This window comes from Acomys minous (assembly GCF_964271855.1).
Source record: "Acomys minous genome assembly, chromosome: 15".
NCBI lineage: Eukaryota > Metazoa > Chordata > Mammalia > Rodentia > Muridae > Acomys > Acomys minous.
This window is the reverse complement of record NC_140497.1, coordinates 23,845,557-23,863,269: the sequence shown is the minus strand read 5'-3', so window position 1 is coordinate 23,863,269 and position 17,713 is coordinate 23,845,557. Positions and strand designations below refer to the sequence as shown.

The 17,713-nt window shown below is 40.9% G+C and overlaps 1 protein-coding gene across 6 annotated transcripts in view; it reads right to left on the bottom strand.

Annotated features, from left to right (window-relative positions):
• TEX15 (testis expressed 15, meiosis and synapsis associated) overlaps positions 1-16,816 on the bottom strand; it is a 71,669-nt gene extending 54,853 nt beyond the window's left edge. For 5 of the 6 annotated variants that reach the window (XM_084760355.1, XM_084760359.1, XM_084760361.1 and 2 more), the window contains exons 1-2: positions 16,669-16,816; positions 5,986-6,061 (exon numbers count right to left, since the gene is read on the bottom strand). The gene's annotated coding sequence lies outside the window, so the exon portion shown is untranslated. Of the gene's footprint in view, positions 1-5,985; positions 6,062-16,428; positions 16,576-16,668 lie in introns of those variants that run through there. The other variant, XM_084760356.1, reaches the window with a different exon arrangement.
• Between the last annotated feature and the right edge of the window lie 897 nt (positions 16,817-17,713).

Here is a 17,713-nt window from a genome sequence, read left to right as displayed (position 1 = left end):
TCTATAATGATCAAGTAGGCTTCATCCCAGAGATGCAGGGAGGTGCAACATATGTGAATTGATAAATGAAATTCACTATGTAAATAGACTGAAAGACAAAAAACGGCACCATCTCATTAGATGCAGAAAAGCCTTTGACAAAAACCGGATACCCCTTCATGAAAAGCCTTGGAGAGAACTGGGATACAAAGCACATACTAAACACAATGAAGACAATATACAGCAGGCCAATAGGCACCGTCAATTTACACTGATAAAAACTAAAGCAACTCTACTAAAATCAGGAACAAGACAAGGCTGTCCACTCTCTCCATACCTATTCAACACAGTACTTGATGTCTTAGCTAAAGCCATAATAAGACAACTGAAGGAAATCAAGGGGATACAAGCTGGAAAGAAAGAAGTTAAAATGCCTTTATATGCAGATGATATAAAATACATAATTAACCCTAAATATTTCACTTTCAGCAAAGTAGCTGGATAGAACATAAACTCACAAAACCTCTTACATACAAATGACAAATGGACTGAGAAGGAAATCAGAAAAACAACACCGTTCAAAATAGCCTCACATAATATAAAATATCTTGGGGTAACTATAATCAAGCAAGCGAAAGACTTGTATTATAAAAACTTTGAAAATATTGAAGGCGGGATCATAAGAAAGAAAGACCTCTCATGCTCATGGATCGGTATGCTTATAATAGTAAAAATGGCCACCTTACCAGACATACTCCACACACCTATGGAGTTTTTTTGACAAAGGAAAAAAAAAAGAAACATCTTCTACAAATCATTCTGCTTAAACTGGATGCTTGCATGTAGAAGAATCCAAAATAGATCTATATTTTTTACATTGCACAAAACTCAGCTCCAAGTAGATCAAGGACTTCAACACAGGCCCAGATACCCTGAATATGTCTGACAGAAGACAAAGTGGGGAGTAGCCTTGCTTATGGCACACAAAAAAGACTTTCTTGTGGGAAGCTGGGCCAAACTCTGCCATGTCAGAAATCCCGTGCTTAGGCCGCACGCTGTGACCTTTGAGTTGTTGACCTTCGCCAGAGGAGGTCTTGTGTTCTAGGCTATCCTTAGACTGTCTACCTTTGGAAGAAGTAGGGAAGTCCCAACTGGGAACCACCCAGAGGATCAAGGAAGTTCTTACAGGGAGTTACTCAGAGAACTAGTAAGTTCTTGCAGGGAGCGATTCAGGCCATTGTATTCTTGCCTGGGGGCTAGGGAGAGAGGGATTAAAATAGATCTTGTTGACCTTGTTATATAAAGTTTTACACATCTGCATTAAAGAGAGTCTTGATCAGAAATTTCCAGACTTGACTCAGTATTTCTTGCGTCTCTGTACCCCACTTTCAATTCCCACTCCTCTTTCAGGTGAACCTGGTTCGCTTTGTCCTGCAGGCAGGGACACATCACTTTCTGAACAGAATACCAATAGCACGTGCACTAAGATCAACAATTAATAAACATGGCCTCATGAGACTGAGAAGCTTCTGCACTGCAAAGGATGCTGTCATCTGGACAAAGCAGTAGCCTACAGAACAGGGGAACATTTTTATAAGTTACGCAGTCTACAGAGGAGTGGTTTTCAACCTGTGGGTTGTGACCCCTTTGGGGGTCTAGCAACCCTTTCACTGGGGTCACCTAAGACCATTGGAAATATCAGATATTTATATTACAATTCATGGTGGTAGCAAAATTACAGTTATGAAGTAGCAACAAAAATAGTTTTATGGTTGGGACCACAAGATGAAGAACTAACTACACTAAAGGGTCACAACATCAAGAAGACCGAGAATCACTGCTATAGAAGGGTAGTATCTAAAATATACAAAAACAAAACAAAAGAACCCACTCTGAGCATCAGGAAAACAAATAATCAAAAAAGGGACAGAACTAAGCAGAGAATTCTCAAAAGGTGAAACACAAATGGCTGAGAAACAAATATCCAACATCCTTAGTCGTCAGGGAAATGCAAATTATAACTACTTTGACATTTCATTTTAAACCAGTTAGAATGGCCAAGATCAGTAAAAACAAATGGCAGTGCAAGCTGGCAAGGGTGCGAGGAAAAGAAGGTTGCAAGTAGGAGTGCACACTTGTACAGGTCCCATGGAAATCAGTGTGGCAATTCCTCAGGAGGCTGGAAACAGACTGACCTCAAGACCTAGCTCTCCAGCTGGGCATGGTGGTACATGTCCTTACACCCAGACAAGTGTAGTCTTCACCCCTCATCAAAGGAAACTTCTCTTTGTAACATGTGGGACACACAGAAAACCACCACCAATCAATAAGCAGCACTGTGGAGTCCAGTCCCAATGCATCTACAACACTCTCACAAGGCTCAGGGAACACTGAAGAAGAGGCGCAGAAAGATTTCAAGAACCAGAGATTCAGGGACTTGCTGTGAAGTTGTGTCTCCTAGCAACGTCTGACTTATACACCAATAAAGTCTCACCAACATGGCCACTCAAATGGAAAGGTCTCAACCCTACACAGAGAACTACAGGCAACTGAGTAGAGCTGGAAGCAGGAGAGGAGATCCTCCAGAGAGAGGGACTCATCAATAAGACAACCTAATGTCAAACAGTCAGCCCTGAAAACGTATATACAAGTAATATATGAACTCATCAGGCTATATTTATAAATAAATATGTACATATACATGCATGCATGCATGCAATAACAAATGATGCAAAAAAAGAGGCCATGGACTTGAAGGCAAGCAGGGAGGGGTGTATGCGAAGGGGTGGATGGAGGAAAGGAAAGGCAGACATGTTTTCAAAACACAATTGCAGAAATTAAAAGAGAGAAAAAGAAAGAATATGTGGAGTTGGGTGGGAGGGGAGGTGGGGGGAAACTGGGAGGAGTTGAGGACGGGGAAATGTATGATTATATGTGGATGTTTTTGCTCTCATGGTTTAAAAATATTATCTCTGAAATTGCACATATTTACTGTGATGTTCTAGGCAAAGTGTTTGATGGGACGTCTTGAAAGGCTCAGCATTTTTCAAATCTTAAGACAGGCTGGTGAGATGGCTCAGCATGTGGGTATTTGCTCCTGTGCCTGAGAACCTGAGTTCAATCCCAGGACCCAAATGGTGGATGGAGAGCACTGTTTCCTGTGCATCCTACTCTGGAACCCATGTGCATGTTATCCTCTGGAATTCATATGCACACTCTGGGATGTACAATTGGAGGGTCCAGGAAGCAATACTGATATTGAACCAAGGTATCAATATCAAATCACTATGTGTGTTCTGTAGCTACTTGGCCCCCTTGTAGGGTCCAGCTTGACTCAAGGCCAGCCAGCCTATGCTGAAGGTCTAGCTTGACTCAAGGCCAGCCAGCCTATGCTGAGGGTCCAGCTGTATCTAAGAATATTCCACTACCCCTACCCCTGGAATGTACTTACTCCTCCTAGCTACGCTGCTAAATTCTGCTTTTGCAAAATGCTTTTTGAGGTCTGCAGCTTGAAAGAGCTTGTCAGACCTCGATGCGCAATGACTCAATAAAATTCCTGTGTGTACTGCATTGACATCGGACTCTATTTCTCTCTGGGGACTCTGGGTATAGACTAGAGATCTCTCTGGAGGTCTCAGTCTTATATAATTGCACAGACACACACCCACACACATATGCACACAAAATAAGCAAATATAATTAAAAGATCTCAGCAACTTTTATCCTGGTTGTTGTGGTGTTTTTGTGTTTCCTTAATAAACCATTTCTAAGTACTTATGCTCAAATATTTAACTTTACACTTCAACTTTCTAAGCCCCTCACTCATATCTAAAATCTAGTTCACTGGTTCTTCAGTGGGTTCTAATCTGCTAGATTACTGAGTTTAAAAACTTTTTAAATTACAGGGGCTGGAGAAACGGTCAAGTATTTAAAAGCACATACTAGCATACTAATAGCAGTGTTCAGTTCCTAGTAGCTACATCGGGCAGCTCAAAAATTCCTCTCACCACAAGGACACTGTGAAAGAGGAAGTGCCCCTATCACACTGTTTCTGCCAGCAGCTTGAGCAGACTTCTCTAACCTCCCAGCTGGGAACAGCAAATCCTTGTTCTTTTAGAGTCATCCCATTTGTGGTACTCTGTTAAAGCAGCCCAGATGCATTAGAGCTGAGGAAGAGGTTTCTAGAAGATCTCCTATGGGCAGGTGGCACTGACCTTTAGCCATCAGGCTCACACTCAAAAGGATTATGGTCTGTAAGATAAAGGAGAAAAGGTTCATACCAAAATACATGTGTGAAAAACATACTGCTTCAGGATAACATAAAACTGCATAACTGACTATCAAACATCTGTTCAAGCAGGGATGGGAGGATGGAAGGAGGTTAAGTGTAGTGTGTCAAGGACTGTCTGAAACCAAGCTTTCCTAAAGAGTCCAGAGGACATCCTTACAGTGCTATCAGCAACATCTCTCCGTTGCTTACCTCTGTCCGATCTTTGAACATCAGAGTCAATGTATATATATGTTTTCAGGATTACATGCCATCTCACAATGTGATATAAATGTTACTGTAAATGTGAAGGTTATTCTAGGGTTTACGAGTCAACATTTGTGAACATTTAAATGAAGTTCAATTATTTTGCAGCAGCTTAAGAGAGTCTATCCTTCATTCTCTTTCTAGCCTTACAACTTGAGATCTGGCCATGCGTGACTTAGATACAGGTTTTCTTCAATGACTAAATGCACAACAATTGTGACCATAAAGCTTAAACTTATTATGTTTTAACATATTACTTAAATAAGCCAGGCACAGTGGTGCATGCCTGTAATCCCAGCACTCAGGGAGGCAGAGGCAGGTAGATTTTTGTGAGTTCCCAGGACAGCCAAGGCTACACAGAAAAACCCTGTCTCAAAAAACCAACCCAACCCAAAGTTTACTTAAATAGCTATCAGAATCTATCAGACTATCATAGAGTCTTCTCTACTTTGCCACTAATACTTCAAGATCTTTTAGAAAAGTACCACATGAAGATCATGTCCTTGGAGAAATAAACTTTCTGCTAAGTTTTACTTCTCTGGGAGGCATTACTGTCACCCAGAGACAAAGGCTTATAGGAAGAACATAGTAATTCCAGAATCTGACTTAGCTCTCTTCTAAAAACAAAGGATTAAAAAGGAAAATCAACATTGGGCTGGAGAGACAGCTCACTGAATCATGGGCTGGCCATGCAAGCCTAGAAATTTCAGTTTGGTCCATAGGACCCACATAAAGGTAGAAAACACATTCCACCAAGTTCTGCTCGGATTTCCACATACGTGCTGTGGCACACATGTCCAAACATCCACACCATATGCACCAAAACCACAATGACATATAAAGTGAAAAAAAAAAGTCAGCATTAACTCCTGAGAGAATGATCCTGTTCTGTTCTTACTTGTTTTATTTATGTTTAAAAAACATAAAGAGCACACACCATCTGCTTAAAATCAGCACCCTTATCACGACTTTCCCAGAAAGCTGTTTAAAGCTGTGGCTGCATTCAATAGGTGGACGTATCAATAGAGACCAGAGAGGAAGTTCTCAGTGTTATTTTCTCAGCAGTTCTTACTTTATAATTAATGGTGTGTGTGTGTGTGTATGAGAGTTTCTTTATGTAACTAACACTGGCCTGGAACTCAAGAGCCTCCTGCTTCCACCTCTTGAGTAATATAGTTACAAATATACATCACCATGCATGGCTGAGAAAAAAAAATCTCTGTTGGTTATGGCTTACACAGTTGATGTACAGCAGCTTAAATGGACTAAGATAGTACTCAATAAATACCTACCATCAGAACAGATATTTACACACTTTCAAAGTACCGTAGTATGTGATAAAATACATTCTTCATGTATCTTCCTCTAGTGAAAAGCTCCTTATAGGTTAGAACCAATCACCTAAAGAAGCTTTTTTAAGTCACTACAGAAGTGTAGGAAACAGCGGCAAAGTCTTTATTTGAAGTACTTACCACCCTTCGATGGTATCTAGTATCAAGGAATCATGATCAGGACACAGTCCACACACAAGAAATAATGAAGGAGCATCTATTTAAAAGAGAAAAAGACAGAATGGAGAAAACGGTGGTAAAAAGCTCCCCCAGAATCTCTTTACAGACCACGTCTTTTCTTTTCTCTTCTGATTTCTGCCTCTGTTACTCATTATTGTGTTCAAATATTTTTATGTTCAAAATACTGCCACTATGTATCTCTTTCTCAAGCCGCTCCATTCCTTTTCTTCTTTCATTACATCTTTCTCATTTTTTTTGTTTCTCTTCCCTTCATACAGTCTTATCTGCTGGTCAGAGTCCACTGTCGGCTCCTAATTTATACAACTTCTAATGAAATAAATTTACATTATGACAGATGTGCATGCTTTAGTGTTTTTACATAAAACAAACGCACTGAACATTAAGCACTGTTACTTTTGTGCCAAATTCATGGTAAATAGTTATTACACATGGTGTATGCTCTTTGTATATTAATGCCTCATTTTACATTCTCATTATCAAAAAGACAAAACCAGGCCAAGAAAGCTTAAAGAACCTGATTTAGGCTACTCAACTGACAAGTGCATTTTCAGGTCAAAGCCTGCTGCTTTAATCTGGATTCTAAGGTACTACACCATGCCAATCCAGCCCTTGACTATCATCCAAGGGTATTTAAACCTTACTTTGGGCCGAATGTACTGTGAAAACATTAAACAGCTGTAATTAGTTAGTTTCTATTGTTAAAGATCTATTACAATAAACCCTGTGCTCAATTGTGATTTATATTTTGATGTCAGGATAATAAACACTACCAACTATATGGTAAAATGTGTAGCGACTATTTATTAAAATGCTATACATTCTTCAAGGAAATCCATTTTTATTAATGAAATATCTGACAAAGTTTAAGCCTTACTGAAAACTCCGGAGTTTCTCTTCTCTCCAACTTAAACCACTCAGGAGCACTGAAGGATACTTAAAACACACACTGTAAATCAATTTTCGAAAGGGAAACATTGCTGCTATGCATTTTAGACTCTGATTTACTATTTTGCCTATGTTTTACTTAAAGATTTTAATCAAGTGTCTAAGAGATCTGAAAGTGAAAATATGAAGAAGCAATTGGGTAAATGTAGTCATGGAATACTCTAGCAATAAGAAAGAGATTGGCGTATGAAAGCAAACTGCCAAGGCAGGCATGGTGTCACAGATCTGTCCCCAGTTCTGGGGAGGTGGGACCAGGATGATCAGGAATTCAAAGCTGACCCTGGCTACATGCCAGGCTTGAGGACAGCCGAGATTGCACAAGACAGTGCCAAAAAGGAAAAGAGAAAGAAAAATAAAAATTAGTAGCAAAATGCCAAATAATTTGGGATTTATAGCAACTCTGAGTATTAACTGTAGGTGATACATAACTATCTGTTGATGGCATGCTCTCTCCACAACCGTTTACAGTCTTCATTTCCAACTTGGGCCTGGAGAGTTCCTCCCGCAAAGAAAAGTGTCTTCCTGTCACCAGTGAGATAGTGCTCTATCTCTATGTTCACAAGTGAGGAAGTGGGCTTCAAAGAGATCTAAAAATTTGCCACCAAGGATGAAAGATTTTTCCAGATACATACAATGATAACACAAAGTAGGATCTAGCCCATGCTATACCATGTCCTGTTTTCCCGAAAAATATAATGAGGATGAAGATTCACAAACAACACTCTACACGTTAGATAATTTGTACACTATAAGCCACTTCCAGAACTGTACAGTAAATACAGGCAAGAACTAGCCACTAAAGGTCATATAAACTTGTGAAACTGGAATGGCAAACTCCTGGACAGGAAAGAGACAAGCAAGCCTTGGGACCTAACAAGCACATTAATGACACCTCCTGTATCAGGGAACCGTCTGTGGCAGGGTTAGCCTAGGAAAGGCAGCTGTTCTCAGTGATTCATGGGTGGCGACAGCAGCATCACGTGGAACCTATCTGTAGTGTACATCTACACACATCACCCGAACTTACAGGATGGACCCAACAATCCGTGTTCTCCAGGTGATGTCGACCCAACTTTTAGATCTAAGAAAATTCTGCAAAAAGCATCAAGACACCCTAACCCTAACCACCTCCCATCTCTTCAGTAATATATTTTAGCCAGTGTTGGTATCAGGAAACAAAACTTCACTTTTAGCTGTAGTGCTACTAGAGGAGAAAGAAAACAAGAGACGAGGACAGGGAACAGGCATTCTATTCATTTCACTACTTATCAAGCAACTACTTTGTTCCCAATTTGGAAGAAAGGAGAGATAGGAACTGCAAAAGAGGGCTGGAGAGATAGCTCTGCGGGGAAGAGCGCTGGCTGTCCTTACAGAGGTCCTGAGCTCAATTTCCAGCAACCATACGGTGGCTTACAACCATCTTTACTGGGATCTGATGCCTTCTTCTGGCATGCAGGCACACATGTAGATAAAGCACTCCTATGTAAAATAAATAAATAAATAAATCTTAAAAAAAAAAAGATATGGGAAAGAACTGTGAGGAACAGCGCTTAACAAACAAAGCTACACATCTTAACAGCTGTTTACTCATGCCATACATGTACGGTTATGTATGTAAAGGACACATGGGAAATAAAGTCTTTATACTGAATCAACAGACTAGTAACAATAAGTCCATGGACTTATCTTCAGTCATGTCCATGTGATTAAAAAAATTTCAACTTTGTTTTAATGTTTCATATCGTATGGAGGGATTTCCCTTAGAACTTTCGGGGCAGGCTGTCCTTCAGGGCTAAGCAACTAATTATACAAGTCAAATGAGAGTAAAGTTAAAAGTAATTTACATGCTTAAATCTGTCCCAAGGCTCTAGACTATGGGAAACTGTACTTTGAGTCCAGCTGCTTTTCATCAGGGGAATGACTAGGGTTAAGGGGCCCCCAAGGATTAGGAGTCCCTTTGTTTCTCTCCCTTTGGAGTTTATAACCTTTGGTAAAAACAGATCAAGTTCCACAGACCTAGGAGTCATCGAGGCTTCTGAGAAAGGTGAGAAAACAGCTAAGTTCTTCAATCAATCCTCTGCTCCTAGTTCTCTCTCCAGCCTTACTGGGTGGACAAACTGCACCCAGCCCGAGTGAAACACACCCATCCATCACGGAGTGAAACAGCAAAGGATATGATTACCTGCCTTCTGTGTATTAGCTTTATTTTGCTTTTGAGCCCAAGAATTAATTACAACAGATGTGTTCCTCTAAGTTACTGGGTTAAGAAGACAAAGAACAGTAAATCAGGACCTCAAAAATGTCACTTTACTTTCCTTTTTGACAGATTAAAAGAAAAAACAAACACAGAGCTCTAGCTACTGGTCAAGGTCCCAGAAACTACACGGCCTAGAAGAGTCTAAAATATGAAGGTTTGTCATGTTTGCCAGGCTGTGAAGGGTGAGAATAGCTAATCTTTACAGCTCAAACAAAGCGCATTCTCTGCTCACCAGATGAAAATTATACAGGAAGGAGCTGGGAATTATTGTTAAGGCACGGGGATAAGATTAGTGGCTAATTCATCACGGTTATGACACTTTTTAGAAGGCATCAGGGAAATACAAAGACATAATCAGATGATTAAAGATAATGAGTGGATTTTCAAGGGAATAGAATCAAACTCCTGGAAGAAAAGAACAGTAACAGGAGTAGTTTATTTAATCTTTGTAGAAACCATATCAGGTACTTTCCTCAACAACAAAATTCTCTTTAAAATCTGCCCCATCTGAGAACCCCAGCATCATTTTAGTCAACGTAGAAAAATAGCTATGTGGGTGATAAATGTTTAATGAGAGCTGACCAACACCGGAGAGACCTTTCCTCCACTGCCTGCTTTACGGTTAAACGTACTCCTTAGATTTGCCTTTAATGTTTATCTTTAACCATCTGATTATGTCTTTGTATTTCCCTGATGTCCTCTAAAAAGTGTCACATCCGTGATGAATTAGCCACGAATCTTATCCCTGTGCCTTTATCATGACGCTCAGTTCCTTTCTTGTATATTTTTCATCTGCTGAGCACAGAGTGGACTCAGTTTGGGTTCTTGATTAGCAGTTTATCTTTTCACCGTTCACAGCCTGGCAGCACAACAAAACCTCACAGTTGATACTCTTTTTGGCCACCTAATCTTTAGGACTTTCATCAAGTAGCTAGCCAGCCCTGCATATACAGAGGCGCTCTTACCAATTGAGCTATTTTTCCTATGTTTAAATCATAAGCCATCTTTCTTTCTTTTTTTATTTTTATTTTATTTTTTAATACTTTTATTTTATTATACATGTATAAAACAAACTACATACAGCAGGGAGAACCACGTGACAATCATGAGAATAATGAGTTCTATACATATTACATTCAGAGTGACTTGGCTATCTGCATTCGACCTGTTTGAAGTGTCTTTCCTGTCTTGTTGGGTCTAAATTTCTGAATGAGATTCAATATCTATCCTATCTCAACTCTAATAGCTTAACTTCTTTATCTTGATCTAAAATGATCTTGTCCTCTAATCAACTAAGCTTGGTTGTAAAACTATACTATCTTGTCTTCCACGCCCCTCAGAGACTTGAGAAGGAATAAAACGTAAATTCCTGAGTGAACCAGCAGTGTGGGTTAGCAGCTTCCAAAATATACAAATTGACTTAAGACAGTTTACTGCCTGACCAGTCACCCAATACACTTTATAGCATTGAAGCCTCATCTTCAGCTTTCTGGCCCAATATCTCTGCCAGACTTGTTCGCAGGGCAGGAACTATTGAGGACTTGCTTACCCTGACTCTGCCTGCATCTAAATTGCCCATTTTTAGGCAGATTCTGTTTGTGGCAGGAACAAGGACATTTTGCCTAATGGCTGGTTTGCCACCTTTGAAGCCATCTCCATAAGGAGGTTCTTTGATGCTCATCATCATCTTTGAGGTTGGCTGGGTATTGTCAGGAGTTAACTTGTCTTGTTGTTCAAGAAATTTAGGGCTGTAAGAACAACATTAAATGCCATATTCTGTGTGTCTCTGAGGCTTACGTCGACCCATACAATGACCAGAAAACTAGCTTTAACTATTCTGTGCATCCTGCATACCTCATACAATTATAATGTTAGAACTGTATAATGCTTGTGAAAAATTATGTTTTCAGAACAAAATAACCAGCTGCATCAGACCTGACAGGAATCATTCCTCTCAGCACGATGGACACTGACATCCTGCATCCTCCTAGTTCCAGCTCCAGATGATTCTGTTGCTTTTACCCATAAGATTTGGACAGTTCCCTGGACAACATTGTAGAAAACTTCTGATCTAATTTGGACCACCATTTCAATCTCCTACTAAGCCTGGAATCTCTCAACATTTAGAAACTGAACCACAAGTGCAATCACTAGATGGCTTAACCATTCTCTCAAATTTTGGGGGGCTCATTCCAAGGTATTATTTGCCCCAGTTGAACCTGAAGAAACCTTAAGAGAATGATGCCCCATTCCCTCAAAGGGCGGGGGGCGGTTGTATAAGTTGCTGTTTGCTCACTTGATCTACAAATGCTTATTCTCATCGGGAGGTGGTCATAAGTCATTATTGGTCTTATACAGAGAAAAAATTAGGGGAAATGCAGGAATGTCCCTCTTTGCCTTTATCTTGCATACATAGCAAGGAGATGGGAGCTGAAAGCAAAGAAAGAGAGATTTAGGAACATAGAGGGAGGATAGAACAAAAGCTAGATGACTGAACCTACTCTTTAACTCAGGCCTTAATTGTTACTTATAATGAAGGTTATGTCTAAGTCATTGCTATAGAATTTGGTATACTGATACAAAACATGAGCATGTCAAATACTTGGCAGATTTTAACACAAGAATATATATCCTAAGTCTAACAGATAGTTATGACTCTATCGATATATGTGGTAAATTAGTTGAATAAGGTCTTCAAAAGCCATCTTTCATACTCACCTTTTAGTCTGTTGAAAAAGCTAAGTATTAACTCAGGGGCATCATGATGAGATGCAATCTCCCACACCTTGTTTCTCTCTAAAGGGATCTCCCCAGTAGTCCAAACTTTCCTTGAACTGGTAATCTTCTTGCCTTTGGTCCAAATTTTGGAATTACAGATGTGTATCCCCAGGCTTACCTAAGTTACCCCATCCCTCACGCCTGTGCCAAAAAGGAATATTTAATTTTATAAAGGAGTCAATGCTTAGAAAATCACCAATACACAATTCTAATTCCTTAATTTAGTAAACCCTACATCTTTCTCATGAACGAGGCAGAATGGTCATTTAAAATATTTTACATGAATTTAAATCTGAAAAGGTTTCAGCCCACCACTTCCCAACCTTTTTGCACAGCAGCAATAGCCTTCTTGACATACGTCTAATGTCACGTTTGCCTTTAAGATTCTACTTGTCTCCACTCCACAGATGATTAAACTGAGGCACATATAAATTATAGGTTTTTAACTGAAATGACTGATCTGTAAAGCTTTATCTAAAAACGTGTCCTTCTGCTGTTAACTTCAGTTGTTCCTATTCCCTGACCAACTATGACTTTGCATACCACACTGCTCAGGACAGACAACGTAAATAAAAACACCACTGTAAGTTCGCTGGGTTTCGACTTCCCTCACTATTACTACTACTTAGCTTACACAAGCGAAGATTTTGTTCTTAACTCTCTGACAGCTCTGTCTATCCTCATCTTGATCAATTCATGGCACAAAATTACAGTAACCCTCTATATATACTGAGAATATACTGCTTATACCTTTTCTTTATACAGTTTTTCGCTCATTGTTCTTGCTCAGTTTTACATTAATATGTTTAGTGAACTTGCGATGCCTTTTTCATTAAAATTTTTTCCTGCCAGCCTGAGAGAGAGAACACTGCCTAGCCAACACAGTCACCTAAGGTACGTTAAGTGTGACTAGTAGGAACAGCAGCAAATCGGCAGTCATGAGTCTAGTCATGCATTTAGCTCTGACACTATCTAGCTGAACTGAAGTAAATGCCTTCTAAAAAGAACTCCTTTGAGTTCTATTACTACTCAATTTGTTTTTGGTGGAGGGGAGGGTCTTATACCATTCAGAACAGTGGCTCTCAACCTTCCTGATGCTGCGACCCTTTAATACAGTTCCTCGTGTTATGGCGTCCACCAACCATAATTTCAGTAAGCTACTGCAAACTTTAATTTTGCTACTGTTACGAGTCATAATGTAAATATTTCTGGAGCTAGAGGATTGCCAAAGGGTCGTGACCCACATGTTGAGAACCAGTGCTTTAGAGACTCTGAATAAAGCCATACATTTTACCTCAACAAACTCCAACAGAGTCCACACACTACCCAAGTGTTGGGGCTCAGGAAACGATACTCCACTGTATGGCACCCTGAGTACTCTGAGAGTTTCAGAGGGAAAGTTTCTACCTGACCTTCCTTCTCTCAGGATCCCATCCCCATCTTTTCTTGTAGGAAGCAGCTCACAGGAACCAGTTCTTCCCAACACTAAGTCACAGAAAGTAGAAATCCTGTCTCCCAAAGCAAGCCATGAAGTAAGATGGCCACTCTCTCCCTTCTCTAAAGATCCTCATCCCATACAGGTCTTGCCTCATACAAAGAGGACGAAACACTACAAAGGCCAAGCAGACTCCCAAAGACACAACAGGCTCTCTTGGGCTTTTCCCCCGCCTGCTATCATTTCACATCATACCCGATGACATTATGTTGACATGGCTGTCAATTCTTTGCTGAACCTACTGACAGCAGTGCCCCTGGCTTGTAACATAAAACTTTGATTCTGTCTGGTTAACCTCTCTTAAAAATCATAGCAAGACAGGTCATTACAGTATCACAGTGCTTACAATGGGCGAGGGAAAGCGCTGCCTTACCCTCTACAAAACAGGAGCCGCTGGTACCCACTTTTATCGAGTTAAACATCTAGACTGGAGGAAGACCATGGTTCCTGCTGACTTATAGAATGTCGTTCAGTCATTCTCATTTTAGTCTTAAGGCTCAGTCTAGAAAACCACTAGTGCTAACAAGTGTATAAAAGAAATGAGGTTTTAAGTTCTCTGGCACTTCCCTCCCACTTGAAGCATGTAAGGCAGAGAGTGAGTGTGTCCAGTGTGTCAGATTTACATCGTGACACTTCTCTCCATTAGATCACCGTTCAGTGATAGCTCTATATCCATCTTGACTTTAATAGGAACTAAACAAAGCCATCCAAAATGAAAAGTAAGTTCGGATAACGATCTGTCTACGCCAATTAAGTTACACAGGTGAGAGCAGTTGCTCCAGCTATGTCAAAGACTCGGCTGTCTTAGTAACAGACGCCCTCAGGAGGAGCTAGCATTAATTTCAAAGGGCAGTGAGTACAAAGGAGTTATAGATGCAGATTAAACACTCTAAGGATATAGAGTTGCTACCAGACTATAAGAGAGTCTCTTCACAGGCAAAGTTGCTTATTAAAAGAATTAACTAACGCATATGGATTTTACATTGACCTTTGCTTAGTCTTTTTTTTTTTTTAACTCCACCCTACCTTTTAAAATAAAGCTGTCTCTATTATATTAATTTCTGACAATCTAACACAGGATACTAACTAACTTTACAAAGCTAAACATTACAAAGCAATGCCAAGCCATCCCAGGAAAACATTTTTTTTTAAACACATCAAATTAACAGATAAAATACTGCTGTTCTAGAAATATGTTGAACAAGAAGTCCATTTTTGATCAGAATAAGGTCATTTTCATCTTTAATATATATAGCACTTTATAGCTTCCGAGCAAAACTAATCACAAACATAGAGCATTCAGGGACTGGAGATGTGATCGGACCTCATTACACCTAAGGGAGCACAATCAGGCACTTCAAATGATTAAAATCATCCTTCAAAAAGGCAAGCATTCCCTAAGCCAAGGTGAAAGGAAATTGAACACAGCAAAAGCATACTAAATTAGTACATTTAGCAAAAACAAAACAGCAAAAAATACCAAACCCAACCAATTTTCTAACATTGATCTTCCAGTACTGTAAAACTGTGGCTGATTGCCCTACTTTAAAGAAATTATAGTGTAGGTATCACACACTGTATAATAATACATAACTTCATACTCTAAAACATGCCCAAGTAACTAGTTAGTACAAGGGGAAAAAATTTCAAAAGACCGAAAGATCACGTGAGTAAAGGTGAAAAGTGTTTTTAATAAGCTGTAAGAACAAAATATGGTAAGATATACACTACAATTTAAAGTATGAACTGCTAGGGTTAAATATTTCAAAAGAGGAAAATGAGTTACTTGTTTTATGAATTCTTTGGTAACAATTTTTAAACAAAGAACTCACACAGGTTTAACACTTTCCCAGCAAATGCGATGATCTTTTTGATCATAGAGGGTTCAGACTTCAACAATTTCTGGGCAAAAGGGAAAAACAGGCTTTTGCTTTGGATCAAAGCTTTTCAAACTTTTAAAAAAGATTTATTTATGCATTTATTATGTGTACAGTGCTCAAGGACAAACAAACCAAACCCAAACCCAAATAATCAAAAAACCCAAAACAAAACAAAACAAAAAACAAGAATTCTCTCCTCCAGTTCCCTTAAACTCAGTTGATAAAATGTTCTCTCCCTTCCAAACCGCAGTGATTTTTTTTTTAAGAGGGAGGATGGTGTCTCACCATGTGGCTCTGGCTGTCCTGAAAATTGACCTTGCTCTGGACACCAGGCAGACCTCCAACTCACACAGATCCATCTGTCTCTCCCTCCTATGTACTGGGATTAAAGACATGGACCACCAATACCCGATTTAAAGATATGTTTTTAAGTGAAAATTGGGGACAATTGGGGTCGTTACTTTTTATTTTGTTTATACAACATATTTTGATTGTTTTCTTTCCTCTCCTCCAAGTGCCCCCCCCCATCATATGAAACCTGGAAGCTTTTTATTAAACATAGCCAATAAATAAAATTATTTTCGCAATGTGAATTGAATAACACATTTCGTCAAGCGCGTGCTACTTTTATGCCGTCTCCACAGCCATTAAAACGGAAATTATAAACAGGTAATCAACAATTCTCTGGCATTCTAAGCGACATCCGGAGCTTGTACCCTTATTCACCTGTCTTCCCCCAACTGCACACACTGTACAACAGTTTCACACTGCGCTTGCGGTCCACACTCTACAGCCCGAGGGCACTGTGGCATCTTTAAAGCCTCAGAGGTGCCAATAATCTCAACTTCTCCGCTTTCTTTCTGTACCATCACTGCCTAAAACACCCCGGCTCCCCTACACCAGCCAAAGAACCCAACCCAACCCAACCAACAACAATCACAAAAACCCCTCACTCAACCCCAAAGAAAACTGTCTTAGAAGATACCGGTCCAGACGGGCCAGGAAGCGGCTTGACTTTCAAAAATTACCTGAGAAGTCGACTCTTTCACATCTACACTACAGGACCCTCAGGTGAATTATGTTAGCATCCAGAGAACCGACTCAAGCAGCACGGACCACCAAGGCGAACCCACCCACTCGCAACACCGCCACTCAGCCAGCCACTGCCACGGCACCTCAGAAGCAGGGTCGGTCGCGGAGTGTGGGTGGCTGGGGGATGCTGGCGTCCCACACGAGACCCGACCCCACGGCCCCGCGCCCTCCCCTACCTGGGGCCGTCCGCGTCCACCGGCTCCTGCAGCGAGGCCGCGGGCAGCGGGAGCCCAAGGACATCGTCCGAGCTCGGCGGCGACGTGGCGCGGGGCCACCCTCGGCCCGCCTCGTGAGCTGCTCGGGTCCCCCGCCTCCCTCGGTGCGTCCCAGGTGGCTGCCCCGCGTGGGCGGCGCCTCCGGGAGCCCCGCTCAGCCCTCTGGGACTCCGGTGGTGAGCTCCGGAGAGCCTGCACCGGGCTCCGCTCCGCGCATGCGCACGTGTAGGAGGTAGGAGCCAGCAGCCCGGGTATAGTGTAAGGACTCTTGGCAGGGATGGTGGCGCACTCCTTTAATTCCAGAGACGGGCGGATAGCTGTGAGTTCGAGGCCAGCCTGGTCTACAAAGCCAGTCTAGGACAGACAAGGCTACACAGAGAAACCCTGTTTCAAAAAAGCAAAAAACCAAACCAAACCAAACAAAACCAACAACAATAAAAAGGGACCGGCAGGCGAGCATGGAGCTGGCCTCACAACTCGCGGGCTCAGCCCTGGTGGCTGTGGGGAACTCCGGAATTCGAGTCTAGCCTGGTGGTCATCCGCAACTCACACTCCTCAAATTAATAAATAATAATAATAATAATAATAACAATAACAACAATAATAACACAACACTCCTCAAATAAATAACAACAACAACAACAACAATAATAATATTCAAGTCCAGCTGGGACCACACTGGCAAAACTCACTCCTTGAACAACAATAAAAATAACAACAACTACTTCCACAATTTACCTGAAACCTGCTAACTTCTCCTCGCTCCCACCCTCATCCAGCACATTCTCTCTCAAACCTGGAGTTTGTTATCCCTCCAGCTCCTTAGAATTCAGTGCTTGGCTGGAACAGAACACAAGCAAGCTTCTCTCGCCTTTCCGGAAACTTCTCTGAAAGCTGCAGACGACACTTATACCACCACGCACTCACGTGAGGAGGTGGAGCCAGGAGCTCTGTCTGCGCTTGCGCAGTAGGAGGAACAAATAAATTTTTTTTTTTTCCCCATTTG